The following is a 16642-nucleotide window of genomic DNA, read 5'->3' as shown; positions in this document are numbered from 1 at the left end:
ATGAACATAAAAACATTAGCTTTTTAAAAAAACTTTTAATAAAAATGTATGCAATATATATCCCATGGACTTCAAAAGTCTCTCAGTTATATATTAGCCTAGCTTAGCATAAAAATTGGAAAACCAACCAGGTTGTATCCAGATTTAAGGAGGTCCACCTACCAGCTGTTCTAAAGCTCACCAACAAGCACAATCTATCTTTTAGTTTACTCCACAGACAAACAGAAAGGTAAAAGGCTTTATGAGGGCTTTGTGTTGGATCGTTCCTCCACAAACAACAGCTGGATGCTTGGAAAGATGATCTGCGTTTGAAGACTGTACAAACAGTTTAACCAAATCCTCCATTATTGAACTGGCTGAGCGACACTCACCGATTGTTTTCTTTCTAACAGAGTCCAGACTGAGACTAATTCAGAGCATCCAGCTCTTTGCCTAATTTGCTGCATCTTGCTCAACACGAACAGGCTTTTAGTTTGTGCTTTGTAGTGGATTGATGATGATATAGTGGTTCAGAGGGTTCATTTCCTCCGCAGAGCCTGGATTCAGTAGCCAGGAGGTCAGAAGGTCAAACCCTCAAAACCTCGTTCCTGTCTGAGCCGCGGCTTCAGTTGCTGAGTTATTGTCATGCTGGATCACAGATATTAACTGACTTCACATCAGCTTTATAGGACGGAGCCGGTGCTTAAGAGTTCTACAAGGCTGTATTGTCACACCATCTAATTAAACACATAAAAGCCGACTCTTTTCTCTGGGCAGGAGTTCACAAGATGTAAACAGGCTGTAAAACTCTAACATCTGCATTCGTTTTTTCCTTTCCTCCACATTTGGTAATCTTTAGTCTGCACGGCTCAGAATTAAAAACTGTTCAGGGTGGATCGGGCCAAATAAATGTTTGGATCATTTGCTCTGAAGGATGTTAAATGAAGGCTTTATTTTATTACTTTCAGCCAAGGGTTTCACTGGAGTTGTGTCAAATATGCAAATGAGTTCAGGACTGAATATATGTCATGGGTGGTGGAAAACGCAAAGCTAATCCCAGCTACTTCATGGATGACTTTATTACTGTGATACTCATGCTATCAGGGGAAAATACTGCACTGACAGTTACTATTTACTTTATAGATTTCACAACCATCTAGTATATAAAATAGAAAAACATGACTGCCTTTTTAAATATAAGACGAATGAGGGATTATAAATAAATAAATAAAATACATATGTAGTGATTTAACATACTCATGCAAAATACTTTTATTACACTAATTACAGTCATATTTTTAATTAGTTGACTTTACTTTGGACAAATCTGGTTTCACTTTGGCATGAAGGAGTCTTTTTTTGTGAATTCTTGTCAAAAATTAAATTGACCACAATTCCAGGTTAAAAAACGATAAAGAGGAAAACTTTGAAGAGGGTCGCATACTTTTTAAAGACAATATAAATAGTTTGCTGTGTATGATTGTCTACAAAGTGTGGCTACTACAGAAACTCAAAAGCTGTGTAGCTAACAACAATATAGAATTTTATTCAGCTCACTCGTATCGCATGTTTAGTCAGACATTTATGTTTACTGGGTGTTTAAAAGAACATTTGGTTGGATTTTATCGACTTAATCAGAACTCATTTTACATCATGTATAGGTGGACTGAAGTGTTTTCTGGGCCGATACCAATTATTGCTGATCAAGAAGGCCAATAACTGAGAAGAATTGATTACAACTGATGAACATTCACAGTAAAAATAAAAATCTTGGGGTCAGTTGGACAAATAGCAATATTGATCATCTGAAAAATGTTGAATATCAGATCCGATAACTGGTCAACAATCAGTCCACCTCCAATCACGTGTACTTTGTCTATTTTGCTTATAATACTTTACTGTAGTATTGCTACAGCACTTTTGTACTTTAGTTAAAGATTGCAGTACTTTTCCACCGTTGATTCTACTTCTTCAGTGATTCTTTATAGCTTTCACATGCTGTCGTCACATTTTCATTCATTTTCACGTCAATCTTTACTTAAAACTCTGAGACGTCAGTGACCTTTGATCCAGATTAAAAGGCAAATATATCATCATGTATTGATAATATGGGCCTGTGATAGACTGACCTGCCTCAGCTGGGATAATTCAGCTCCAAAAATAAATTCATCAGTGAAAAAATTGTTGCTACTCTTCTATGTCCAAACTGCTCTACATGCCTCGAATTGCCCCCCGGGTACAAATAAAGTTTTTTTGAACTGAATTGAATTCAATGAATGCAGTTTAAACTTAAAATATTTATTAAAATTTCACCTTTTGAAAAGATCCCTAACGAAATATCACATAAGATCAATGTTCCCTGTAATTTTTCCTGAGTGTGAGCAAACACAAACTCCCTCAGCGTTCCTTGGACCACTGTGAGCAACATCAGACGTGTGCACTGTGGTCACACCAGCATCACATCCATTCAAGTTACATGGTTCATTAAAAGAATCAAATTACAGCATTTACATTTCTGTTAAAACACTTTGTCAACAGGAGCCAGTTGAAGGCTGCAGTGATTTTAGTGACACTACAATGTATAAGAGTGAAGTTATTGAATATTTGTCTCTCTTTACTGTTGCAGCAGTTTTGCAAATTGCAGACGGACCCTGTTCACTCCATAGACACCAATGTTATTCCTGTAGCTTGAAAGACAGCTACTTTTGATAAAACTGGGCTTGTAGCACATTGTCTGCCTTGCAACAATGGGAAAGAGGCACCGTTTATGTTTTGACAACCTATATCTAATGAGTTATTGATGCTGGAAGTCCGAATCTGTGAATATCTTTCCAACTTTACTGAACTTGGGGCCACTACCACCTAAGGAGTGATATATTTAATTTTGAAAAAAGCATTTAGCCATACTTAAAGCTTTAAGTGCTTTATTAACACGGAACTAAAAATTTTGTATTGTTTTATTATCACAGGTTCTGTCTGAAAAGAGGTGGCATCATTTTAAACAGTGAAATCAAACTAACAAAATGTAATGACCAACCAGTGAGTAATACTGGATTCTGCAAAAATATAAACAACTTTTTAAAAAATCTAAATCTTATCTTAACACAGTTAATGTATGAACTTATTTATGTGTGTATGCATGCATTTATTGATTTATTTAGTACTGTTAACATATCAGAGTTCTGAGTGAATTTTTCTTAAGATAGGCAAAGGCCATTTATTGATTACATATAGGCTGTTAAATTTTTATTAAAAACTAAAAAGCATTTAAAAAAAAAAAACAACTTAGGCATTTATTGAGTCACTAAAATACTGTAGAGTACAGACCACATCAGCATGATTATAAGCATCTTCTGGTAAATGAACAACCAGATACTGATGTCTCTCACCATATGGACTTCAGGAGATGATTAGATGATGATAAACTGTGACCTACTGGTTGGGTTCTCTCTGTTCTCATGTTTCTTACATGTTTGTCCCCTGACAGCCGGGTCCTAATGTTTTTTGAGCAACACACCATACTATGATGTTTTTACAATGATGGTTCTACTATGGAACCAGTTTGACATGTTCAGGTGTTCTTTGTGTGAAAACTCAGAGATTTCAGGGATCAGAAGGTGGTTTTCAACTTTCTTTGTTAACTTTCTGCTTCAACTTTAAACTAAATTTCCTTCACTAACCCAGCCCTCTGGACTTCCAGGAAGCTGTGTTCCTATTGGCTGTCCAGGTGGCTGCTTGGTGTTATCAGGAACACCTGAGCAGCTCGGTGTCTTCCTGCTTTATTTAGCTGCAGACAAACATTTCCTCTGCTTTTCTTCACAACAGAACTGGGTTTGGTTCCGTTACTTTAGTTTGTTCTTTAGACGTTGGCTTGCAGCTTCCAGCAGTACAATCATCTTTAATGTGTTTCTTGGTGTGTTTTAGGGCTTTGTACTGGATATTTGTCTTGGTAAATGTGGTTCTTTAGCCACAGTTAGCACATGGTGCTAATGTGTGCAGTGATTAGTGGATTTGGTGCAGCTGAGTTGTGTCTTTATCTTGGCTGTAGTGAGTCTTTAGAGGTTTCTGGTCAGACACATTCTGTATTCTTGTTTGTGAACCAGCGTTGGTTGTCCAGAAGGTAAGAGTTCCTGTCCTGATTCTCTGTTCTCAGAGGTTCTCTGGTAGGCTGCAGGAGACTTTAGTGTTTAGGTTGTACTAGTTTGGTTTTTGTATGGTTTCATTTGGACGACTATCTTGAGGCCCCTCCATGTGGTTTAGTGAGGTTTTCTGGAACAGTTCTGCAAAGCAACCTGCAGCAGAAGAGACTTTGAGAGTTTTTAGGAAGTTCTGGAGTCCAGACTTTAGAGCAGCAGAAACATTTGTCAGCAGTTTGAGCAGGAGAAGGTGAGCTTCAGAGTAGAAATGAGACAGAAACCTTCTTGACCCGTGTGGTGAGGTCCTGTACCAAGAGTTTGAGCAGGTTGTGAAGAGTCTGTAGTTCTTTGGTCTGAAAGCACAAGAAGAGTCGACTCATTAAAGGAGAAAACAGTAGATATTGTTGGTTCTTCTGTCGCTCTGCAGTTTCCTTAGACTGAATATCAAGTTTATATTTTAAATGATTTACCATGTGAGCCCAAGAAGACTTCAATAAACTCCCTCCATCCCCTGGACACAACATATTTTATTACCATGTTAAATCTTTTTTTTTTTTTTTTAATGTTTTTGAGTTTTAATCCTAGTTTTAGCATAGTTTTTTCTCTTTGCTTGTTTAGTTTTCTCATCTGTGTGAAAGGTGCTAAACAAATAAAGCTGAATTGATAAACTGAATAATTGACTAACTCATGATTGTGACAACAGAAGTATTTTCATTGTGATTTAAGGGTTTATTTCATTTTTAAGGTTGGGGTTAAAATCTTGACAGAAAAAGAAGATTAAAGAAATAAACCACATAAAAAAAGCAATTAACTCAAAGGGAAAAAAATTAAGACAATAAAACTTTTAATAAGTTTTATTATTAGAAACATTTAAGAAATTTAAGATGTAATTTTCTAATTGAACATTTAATTTTTTAATTAAATGTTTTGTCTTTTTAAAGGTTTAATAATCTAATTAAATGTTTTGCATGTCTGTTTAATATAATTTAATTTTATTTAATGTTTAACTCTATTAAACAGACAAAATATTGAATGAGATAATTCAACAAGATACAATACATGTCATTATGAAATTAAACAAAATTTTTAAAATACAAATATTAAAAATTACAGATAAAATATTTTCCATAATTAAACATTTAAAAAATACAATTAAACAAGAAGAATATTAAACATTTCAAAAAATGCAAAACATTTAATTAGATTATTAAACCTTTAAAAACACAAAACATTTAATTAAAAAATTAAATGTTTAATTAGAAAATTACACCTTAAAGACAATAAAACTTCAAATAGGAATAAAACAGAAAATACAATGAAGCATTTAAAAAGAAAATTAAACATTAAAAGTTGGTAAAACATTTAAAAAGAAAAACCTTAAAGATTTAATCGAAACATTAAATATTGGGAAAGGAAAAATAACTCAAACAAGCCGATAAAACATTTGAAAAAACAAATAAACATTAAAAAGACAAAACATTTAATTAAAAAATTAAATGTTTAATTAGAAAATTACATCTTAAAGACACTAAAACTTCAAATAGGAATTAAACAGAAAATACAATGAAGCATTTAAAAAGAAAATTAAACATTAAAAGGTGGTAAAACATTTAAAAATAAAAACCTTAAAGATTTAATTGAAACATTAAATATTGGGAAAGGAAAAAAAACTCAAACAAGCTGATAAAACATTTGAAAAAACAAACATTAAAAAGACAAAACATTTGGAAAGCAAATCAGACATTAGAAAAGAATAAAAGGTGAGAAAAGAGCAAAACTAAACGTTTAAGAAGAATCAAACTAAAGACAAAACATTTGAAAAGACACCAGTTAGACTTTAGAAGATCAAATTAAACAGAAGAGACAATAAAACGATCAAAAAGAGCAAAAACAGATAAAGGTCTTCAAGCGTTTTCTAGTCTGAAACGAAAACATCAAGTTGTTTCTTCAAACATTTCCTCTTTCTATGTTCTTGGTTTGATTGTGGACAGATTTACTAAGAACTCATTTCAGAAAACAGCTTTCCAGATAAAGTCTACTAGTAGTTGAAGGCATTTATCAAACTAATGTTACCTTCTGATCTCCACAAACTTTACTGTTCAGTGAAGAGAATCAAAGTTTGTTGAGGATTTCTAAAAAACCCACAGGTGAAGGTCTGAGAGGAACTCGGATGGATGGTCTAAATGTGAAATCAAGACTCATGGTCACAAGTTTTAAGGCTTCTGTTAACCAGAAAGTTCAAACTAACAGAGAAGTACTGAGAAACTTTTAAAACTTCAGCCTTCAGACTGTCTGAAGGTTCAAACTAACAGAGAACTACTCAGGAACTTACAGGATTTCAGTCCTTGGGCTGTCTGAAGGTTCAAACTAACAGAGAACTACTCAGTAACTTACAGGATTTCAGTCCTTGGACTGCCTGAAAGTTCAATCTAACAGAGAACTACTGTGGGACTTAGAAAATTTCAGCCCTCAGACTGTCTGAAAGCTCAGGTCCTGAGGACTCGGGAGGTGTGGAGGCTTTGGAAAGTCTTGGAACTGAGGGTTCAACCCTCCAGCACAAAGGCTGAAGCCCAACCTCCTGAGAAAAACGGTCGAGTCGAGACTCGAGTTAAAAAAAAACTCGAAAACGACAAAAAAATAGATGATAAATGCGCAAAAAAAAGAAGAATTAGTATCTGAGCGAGTAGCTCAGGAGGATAAGAAGAGAGCCTGCAGACTCGAAGGTCGCAGGTTCAAGACCCGCCACTGGCCTTTTTCTTTCTTTGTCTTTGTCAGAATTTTGAGAAAATTTAAGAAGTGTCTGGTCTTGAACCAGCGACCTGCAGCTCCATAGGCAAATCCTTAACTCACTGAGCTACAGATCAGATGAAAAGAAATAAATTCGTCGTCCCTTTGGCATCGTAGTTCCTCAAGTGACCACATGGGCAGAGCCAAGGCGGAGTCAGGGTGGAGTCAGGGCGGAGAGTAGGCGGGGAGGTGGGTGGCGGCCTCCCCCCTCTACTCCCCCACCTCTCCCCACCACCCACCACACCTTCCCCCGCCCGACGAGTTCTTCGAGTCTCCACGAGTTCTTCGAGTCTCCACGGGTTTTCCCGAGTTTCTTGAGTTTCCACCAGGTCGGAGGCAGAACAAGTTGTCATGAAGAGATGTTGAAGTCGGCCAGGATGGACTGACTTTTTACAGCGACTAGAAGGAAGACCACTAGAAGAGCAGGTCTTTAACCACCATCCATAAAATCCATGGAGTCGCTCCAGAGAAATGAAGGGAGGTCAACTTTTATCAACCTCCATCCACATGTTCAACTTCATATCTTTACTTGGAGATTTTTAGCACCATAAACCTTTAGTATCACACTTTATTATCATTTATTAGGACTTTAATGGAATCCACCAGCAGATTTAGTTTTTGTTGACAAACTTTATTCTTGTCATCGTGGGACTGCAGTATTTAAAACTGTTTCTTCTATTTGACCTCATGTTTATTAGTTTTAGTGGAGAAAGTTATTTTAGTTGTCGATTAGTCTCTTAAAAACCAAGTAATAAATTGGATTAGTCAAGAGGTTTAAATTTCTTACTTTGTCATATTTTAAATATGACAAAAAATATAAAAATAAAGTGTCGAGACAATTTGACCTGTAATTGGCATTATATAAATAAAATTTGAATTCAAATTGTATGTATCTTGTAACGTTGGAGTAATTCAGTCATATATGTTGGAAACACATTTTCTTCGTCCATTAATCTGTTGATTATTTTCTCCAGTAATTCATTTCTTGTTTTGGTTTATAAAATGTCAAACCCAAATATATTCAGTTTACTGTCATAAAAACCAAAAAAATTTACATTCATGATGCAGGAATCAGGCAGTTTTTCACTTTTTATCTTAGTTTAGTCAGAAAGATAGTTGGATAATGTGTGAATTGTTGCAGCTTGTGAGCCGGAAAAGGTTTTAATCTTTGGGGCCGAGTGTCAAAAAACATTTAGAAACCAACATCAACAAAACACTCAACAAAGATTTGAACATCATTAAAGGGAAATCCAACTTTTGCATGACAATGTCTAATTAAAGGACATTTATTTCCAACGTAAATGTGTGATATTCATCCTCTGGAGCTTTCTCTTCACATTGTCTTCCACCTGGACTGGTTTGGTCAGGAGCATATGCAACAAACATTTGAAAAACTGCACTTTAACATCAATGAATGACACTGAAGTTTAATCTCTACATAAATGAGACTGAGTCTGGATGTGCTGCTCTGTCATTAACTCCTAAGTTTAGGGAAAGTTCAAACAAAAGAAGACGGTTCAGATAAGACTTGAGAATGAGCTTATTTTGAACAAACATCTCAGACTTTCTGAGCCTCAGCACCTCTAGCAAGATATTTTAACAACAAGCAACTCAAGAGATCCAGAAGTTGGAGAGTTAGCTTTAGCTGAGCCAAAGTACATGTGGGACGCTAACCTAGCAAACATTTCAGACTTTTCTCTGTGAATTCTGAGAAATAATTTCCTATTTAATGACAGAGCTACACATCTTAACTCAGTCTCATTAAAACAGACTCTAATTCAGTGTCATCCATCCATATTAAAGTGCAGTTACCCAAAATGTTTGTTGCATGAGCTCCAACAAAACCTGTCCAGGTAGAAGGCCACTTTGACAAACAGGAAGTGGAAGATTCCAAGCAGATTTATAGAAGGGGGAACCGGACTGTACTAAGTGTGGTCGAGTATAGAGGGGTGTTTTGTGGGTTTTTAAGGCTGATAATGATTATTAGTGAGACATTTGGAGTAGATATTCATTTGCAGTAAATGAAAGTATTTAAAATCTTGGACTTAAATTTTGAAGAACACAAACTCTAACAGAAAACTTTGTTGATACGTTTTTTTTTTGTTTACAGATGTTAAGTTAAAGGAGTTTTGTTCATGACGTATAACCAATCAAATCACTCCAGAAGACAGAGCGACCACAGGTAGATAAAGGTTCAGAGCCAAAGTAGCGCCATTTTTAAATGTATTTATTACCGTAAATCAGTAAAAAATGAAATACTGATAATCAGTAAATCAGTCAGCCCACAATTACTACAATTCTACAATGTATGTCTCTTTCCTTTGACTTGTTATTTGTACAATATACAATGTATATGATGGTGTTTTTTCATAGCAAAGGCTATACTATGATGTTTTCTAAGAGACATACCATGCTACTCTGTTTGTTCTGGCCCTGCACTCCTCCTCTGTTGTTTTCTGTATTGTACTCAGCTTCATGCCTTCGTCCATCCGGCCTCCGTTGACTCGTCCCGCCTGCCGTCTCTGGAGCTGAAGCTGGATTGGAACAGACCAAAGTACAGTCCAATCACGATGCCAGCTGCCTCTCAAAAGGCTCCTTCATCTGGCAGGTGGAGGCACTTCTTCTGAGGGGAAACTGAGCTGGTCAGGCAGAACTTTGGAGATGTGTTCCTGTGGTTGGTGGATGTGTGGGGAGATAGAGAGGGACCTTTGAATTGTTCAGAAAGGAAAACAGGGAACCCATTGGTAGTTTTAGTTTAGGGTGCTACTGTGGTGTGTTTTTGGGTTTTAAGAGGTGAACAGGAAGAGTTTTTTTTCATATTGATTATCTTTTACTTTGTTCCTGGTTGGAATGCCCATCAATGTCAACGTGAAGTTGACTTTTAGTTCTGTTTATTTATTTTTATTTTACTAACACCCATTTGTTTTTAACCCCCTCACATGTTGTGTTGTTGTAAACTTACTCTTTCAAATAAATTCTCGTCTAACCCTCTAGAAACCAGCGTTTGGACTGTTTTTGTGTTGCTCCTCACCTACTGACAGCTGTGGACTAAAGGCTATACTGTGACATTTTTAGAGCAACATGCTATACTATGATGTTTGTTGGGCGACACACTATACTATAGGCTTTTTTAATTGACATATTACTGATGTTTTTTTTTTGTTTTTGTTTTTTTTTGTTTTTTTAGCAACATATAAGAATTCGAACAGTTTTTTTTGTTTTTCACTTTAGTTTTTTATTTCCTTTTCACACATATACATGAACAAAACAATAAACAAGTATGGGATCAGCTCATCACCAATGGGGGGCAGTTACAGTCGACTTCACAGTATTCCATTATAAAACAAAAATGTCATTCAAATGCTGGTGTCCTTGCCTGTAAACTTATTCCATTTACTCCATTTTCGATCAAAATCATCTTTTTTAATTCTTAAACAATATGTCATTTTTTCCATCACATATATTTCCTGTACTATATCTAACCATTGTTGATGTCTAGGTGGGTCTGAAGCAAGCCAGTTTCTTGTTATGGCCTTCCTGCCAGCCGTAAGAATAATTTTAACCAGATAGTTATCTTCCTTCAGTACAACTTTACCTATATTTCCCAGGTATAGAGTGGAGCACTTCTTAATAATCGTATATCCAAGTACCTTGTTCATCACAGAGTTGACTTCATCCCAAAATGTCTCTATTTTGGGGCAACACCAGAAGATATGTGTATGGTTAGCATTTATTTCACCACATTGTCTCCAGCATGTTTGCTGTTTTAGTAATTGTTTGCTTTTTAAATTTGGTGTAATAAAAAAACGTGTTAAATTCTTCCAATTAAATTCTCTCCATGTAAGTGAATTTGTGGATGTCTGTTGAGTTTCACACATGTGGTACCATTCTTCTTCAGAGATTATGACATTCAACTCTTTTTCCCACTTATGTTTTATGTACAGTGTTGATTTATTCTGACATTCCATTATACTGTGGTAAAGTCTTGATATGACCCTTGATATTTTTTGGTTGTATGCTTTAACCATCACTTCCATTCACTGGATTAATTTCTTTTGATGTAGCCCTCTTCATCTCTTTATTGTAATATTCCCTCAACTGGAATTATCTAAACAGGTCTTGGTTCTTAAGTGCAAATCTTTTCTTTAAGTCTTCAAAACTTCTTATTTCTCCATTTTCTGTAGCAGTACAAAATGCAGTCATTCCATTTTTCTTCCACTGTTTAAATGTTGAGTCATGTAACCCAGGCCCAAATTCACTATCCAGTGCTATCCATTTTAATATTTTTTGTTCCTTTTTCAATTTAAGTTGTCTGGTAAGAGCAGACCATGTTTCTAGTGTAAATATTGTTATTGGATCAATCAAATTCCTGATATATCCAGGGATTGTATTTTCTCCCAAGAGCATTTGGATGTGATAGCCAGGGATACATGTCTCGACATCTTTCCATCTGCTATATAATTTTCATCACACCAATTGACAAGTGGTCGAAGTCGAGCTGCGTAAAAGTATACCTTAAAATTAGGCAGTGCCATTCCACCTCTATTCTTTGGCAATTGAAGTGTAGTGTATTTGATTCTGGCTTTCCTCCCTCCCCAAATAAACCTAAAAACTAATTTATCTCATTCTATAAACTGTTTTGGTGGAATTTCTATTGGCAGGGATTGAAATAAATATAATAACCTTGGCAATATGTTCATTTTCACTGCACTTATCTTACTACTAAAATCCATTGGGTATGTGTACCATCTTTCTATGTCCTTTCTTATAGTTTGATTGATATTGTTGTAGCTGGCCTTATACAGATTTGATATATTCTTGGTTATATGTACCCCAAAGTATCTCATTTGTTTCAAGTCCCACCTGACACCATATTTATGCTTGATTTCTACTGAGGGAATGTGATTAAATGAGAGAATCTGAGTTTTTGAAAGATTTAGTTTATATCCTGCATAGTAATTGAATTTTTCTATAATTTCCATCATTCGTACGAAGGACGCTTCTACATCTGTCAAATATATTACCACGTCATCTGCAAAAAGGCCAATTTTGTGTTCCCTACTTCCAACAGTTATACCCTTTAATTTCATATCCTGACGGATCGCTTGTGCCAATGGTTCTATATAAATGGCAAACAATGTTGGGCTAAGACAACATCCCTGTCTTGTTCCCCTCCCTAATGCAAATCTTTCAGATAACGAACCGTTCACCTTTACCCTTGCAGTAGGTTGTTGATAAACTGCCTTGACACATTTGATTGAATCTTCAGTAAAGCCAAATTTTTCCAATGTTTGGTATAAAAATTCCCAATTTACCCTATCAAATGCCTGTTCTGCATCTACGCTTATCATAGCTGCGTTATATCCTTCTTTTTGAATTTCATGTATGATGTGTAACGTTCTTCTAATGTTATCTTGTGTTTGTCGGCCTGATATAAATCCAGTTTGATCTTCATTAATTAAATCTGGCATGAACTTTTCGAATCGTTTACAGATAATTGAAGTGTATATTTTATAGTCCACATTTAAAATTGATATGGGTCTATAGTTAGAATTCGAACAGTTTTAAAAGTTACTATACTTTTACTTGTGCAATGAAAGTATTATTCTATAGCATTTTTTAGATGACATATTATACTCTGATGTTTTCTTGAATTACATACTATTTTGACAATATACTGCATTATGACATTTTTTGAACCACATATCATACATGACAATTTTAGGCAACATCCTATCATTTTGCACTTTTTGAACCACATGATAATCTGTTTTGTTTTTTTTCATGCTGTACTATGAACTACAGGCCACACTATGTTATTCTTGAGTAAAGCATACTATACTTTGACATTTTCTGAACTACATCCTATACTATGGCGTTAAACACAGAGTGCTTTGGTTACATGTTGATTTATAATCTAGATTTTTTTCTGTTTTGTTTTTTGACAGGATTACCACAGACCTGACCGTGAACACCATTGACACCCACCTCAGGGAGACGCTGCCTAAGATCTCAAGGCTGCTTGGTCGTGGTCTTTCTGGTATGTACTCTTCCAAGATGAGCCGGGAAGTTTAACACTGATGGAATGACACCAGGTCTAAGCCGACAAACTTCCAATTCCTCCTCAACCCATAGTCTCTGGGAAACCTACATGGAGTAAGAAAAGTAGACAGACAAGTAAATAAGTCTGTACACAACATATTAAAAAATAAATCATGCTAATAAATTAAGTACAAAGAACCGAATTCGCCAATATACTGGAGACCAGAGCTATTTAATTTGATAAGTATAACCTTGTTTAGTAACATTTCAATTATTTGAGAGCAGTCCTAAAGAACTACCTGTAATCCCAATCATAAAATGGGTTTGGAGGAAGAACATAGATGGTAATCTGGATATACATGAGTTAGGCTTTATAACTACTATTGGTAGTATTGGTGGTAGTAATAGCAATATGACTACTACTAGTAGTACATTAAATGCTGCTGATACTGGCACTGCTACTACAACTTGTAATACTATTACAAATGCTGATACTACTTCTATGACTCTAACAGCTGTTTATACTACTACTGCTGCTTGTACATTTAGTATTACTACTACTGCTTGTACAACTATACTACAGCTACTATTAATCGTCTGGTATTTGGTTGTCAAGCTGCTAGCTCGCCTTAGCGTTTTGCTAGTGGCTAACTAGTTAGCTCTCATAGACTGGAAGCTCTCAACAAGATTTAATAATGAAAAAAGAGCCAAAAACTATTCTTACCTATGAAAAGTCATTCCAAGTTTCCTTGTCTCAATCGTACGACGTAGTGTGTAACTGTATGCAGCACAGTGAGCCGGCATACTTGTTGTTTCCGTTTTCACGCCGTCTACATCAACAGAATGCACTGAAACTTTGCCCCCACTAGCTTAGCCTCGCTGTAGCATGCAGCACAAAGGGGCGTGTCCTATCTACTCATTCATATCTATGAGAACAAAGGTAGCTGCACATAAGGACGTCTGACGTTATTAGCTGCGTAAATACCATTATATACAGTCTATGGTAAATACGTATGTGAATCGCATCATTGGCTGCAGCAGCCAGTCACCGGTCACTCACTGACTCACACTGAAAAATAGCACAGAATGAATTGTTACGTGTTTATTTTATTTATAATTTAGGTTGGATTTTTTTTTTGTGCGCAGCGCAGATTTTCTGTAGGCGGAGACCGTGTCAGCAGTGTGCAATTGCGCAGCTTAGAGGGAACAGTGCATAAGACCTTACAATATTTTCGAGATTTTGTGTCAAATTCACCATCAGACCATTTTTTTTTAAACACAGCAATGGGGCTCCCAGATAGCTCAACAGGTTAAGTGGGTGACCAATGTACAGGAGCTGGTCTCAGACGCAGTAACCTGGGTTCGATTCCTGCTCACGGCTCTTTGCTACATGTCTTCCCCCCACTCTACTGTGCTGCACCTATCGAAAAAAAGCCAAAAAAATAGCTTCAAAAAAAAATGTAACAACAAAATAAAAGGTCGCAACTTTTGTGCAGCCTGCACCTTAAATCAACTTTTAAACACAATAAAACTCCTTAAATGTTTGGACTTTTGGTAATTATCCACAGGATCCAGAGATAATTTTTCATCTAGTTTAAGTTGTTCAGATGTTTTTGTCAGAATCAAAAAACCTCTGTAGTGTTATTGTTCAGCTAAAGGGCCTAGTCAACCGTTTTTTATTATTTCCACATCTGTATCAGGAACATGTGTCTGTAATTGATGGGAATAAAGCTTCTGATAGTTAAAAAACACAGTGCAACCCACAGTGTTCACTTTTTTCACACAGTCCACCTTTTAAGAAAAAAATCCGACCTTTCTGTCAGTATATGTTAACTAAGACATTCTTAGTTTGCTTGAAAATTTCCATCAATCCTTGAAAAACCGTCTAAATTTTATCCTAATTGTCTGTTGTGATGTTTCCACGCCGTTCTTCTTTTAATCACTGCCTCTAACCTTCACATCTAGTCAGACACCCTCCTAACGTCCCACTGTGACGGATCCTCACTTAATTGTTGGCCTTTTTTCCTAGTTGAGAGTTTAAATGCAGTGTCTTTAAATGGCATAAAGTGGCTGTTTTCATGGCAGGATATCGACGTGTTTGTGTTCAGTCGTCTGTCTTTGAGCTTTTAATTCACAGCGATTGGAGGTTTGTGCTCTCCCACTTTATAATGCGGTGGGATGCGCTCTTGTTTACCTCATCAGGGTTGTTTGACAGGCTGTGTGTGTGTGTGTGTGTGTGTGTGTGTGTGTGTGTGTGTGTGTGTGTGTGTGTGTGTCTGTGTGTCTGTGTGTGTGAGATGGACAGAAAAAAGTGTTTTGCTTATTTTAGAGCAGGTTATGTGTTTAAGCATGCAGGCATCTCGCAGCTCTGACTTTCATGGCCTCACTTCAGAGGCAGCTTTCCCTTGGCAAGATATCTGGCCCTCGGTGAGACCAAAGGGAAATATTTATAAATCATCCACACAACAAATACTGAAGCCGACCTGCGAGGCCAAAGCCATTGGACGGACATGCTCGCCAGAAATGTGCAAATACACCCCCAAGTCTGCCTGCTGACCCACAGCCGCATCTCTGACCCACTTAGCCGGCTGGTGCATCACACACACCGTTGTGACCTATTAATACCAACACACCCCCTCTGGGACTGTGAAGCGCTGCTCGCTGGAAGATCAAATGTAAACATCTGGTATTTCAGCAATGAAACAACTTCCAGCATCCTGCCTCTCAGCCTCTCTGCATCTGCTTTCTGTTGTTTTTGTTGCTGCTGTCAGAGCCGTTTCATTTCATGTGAGCTCCACTGCACATTAAATAACTTTAACATGCTGTTGGTTACATTATACTCCCATAAATCTCTTCTGTTTTGACAGCTCAAACAGTATTTCCACTTTAGTTTTGAAAATTAGAAGGTATGTTTGTCAAAGAAGTTGCATTTATAAATGAGATATTTTAAGGTAAAGTCTCCTGAGAGGCGATTTGTCCGACACACACTGAAAATACTGTTCAAAAGGACGGTGTTAGCAGGGCCAGATGTGTTTTTCCATTTATATCTGCAACCAGATGTGAGAAACTTTTACTCTGTTGACTGTAGTCAACCAGGACTTTTTTTATGAGTTTATATCTGTAGAGTACACAGAGATTTTAAGATCTTTAGCTAAGCTCTTTAGGATTAAAAAAGGAACTACACTTGAAATACTATTGAAGAGTCTACTTGAGTGTACAGTCATGGAAAAAAATATTAGACCATTGGTTCAAAATTTCTCAAAATGGGTCCAAAATGACAAAATCTGTCCAAATTGACTTGGAAATGACTTGAAACCTGTCCAAAATTACTTTAAAAAGACTTAAACATGACTCAGAATTGGTTGGAAATTACTCAGTTAGTGGTGAAGAAATGTTTCCATCAGGCCAGACTTAGAACCATCAAGAACCTGTGGACTGATGAAGAAACCAGTCTGAGTCAGAGAGACTACACATTTAATGGAACTGAACCGATTCTGTCCAGAGGAGTCAAAGATAAACCAGACGACCTTTAATAAATCTATGAAAGGACTAAAATACAGGATTGTTTTTGTTGTGACAAATATTTGTGTGTTTCACTGATTCCAGAGTTCTAGGAGTCATTCTAAACTGAAGGCTTCCGTCGTGAACATGGTCTCTACTAGTAAAGTTTAGTTCATGTCTGGACACAACTAATGACA

General features: G+C 36.4%; 1 long non-coding RNA gene across 1 annotated transcript; it reads right to left on the bottom strand.

Annotated features, from left to right (window-relative positions):
* Window positions 1-3111: 3111 nt before the first annotated feature.
* On the bottom strand, window positions 3112-14089 carry LOC129348677 (uncharacterized). Its single transcript, XR_008601306.1, has 3 exons — window positions 13669-14089; window positions 12891-13049; window positions 3112-4468 (listed from the first exon to the last, which is right to left on the bottom strand). It is a non-coding gene; the product is annotated as an uncharacterized LOC129348677 (long non-coding RNA).
* Window positions 14090-16642: the final 2553 nt, after the last annotated feature.

This window comes from Amphiprion ocellaris, chromosome 1 (assembly GCF_022539595.1).
Source record: "Amphiprion ocellaris isolate individual 3 ecotype Okinawa chromosome 1, ASM2253959v1, whole genome shotgun sequence".
Lineage (NCBI taxonomy): Eukaryota > Metazoa > Chordata > Actinopteri > Pomacentridae > Amphiprion > Amphiprion ocellaris.
This window is presented reverse-complemented; position numbering and strand designations above follow the sequence as displayed.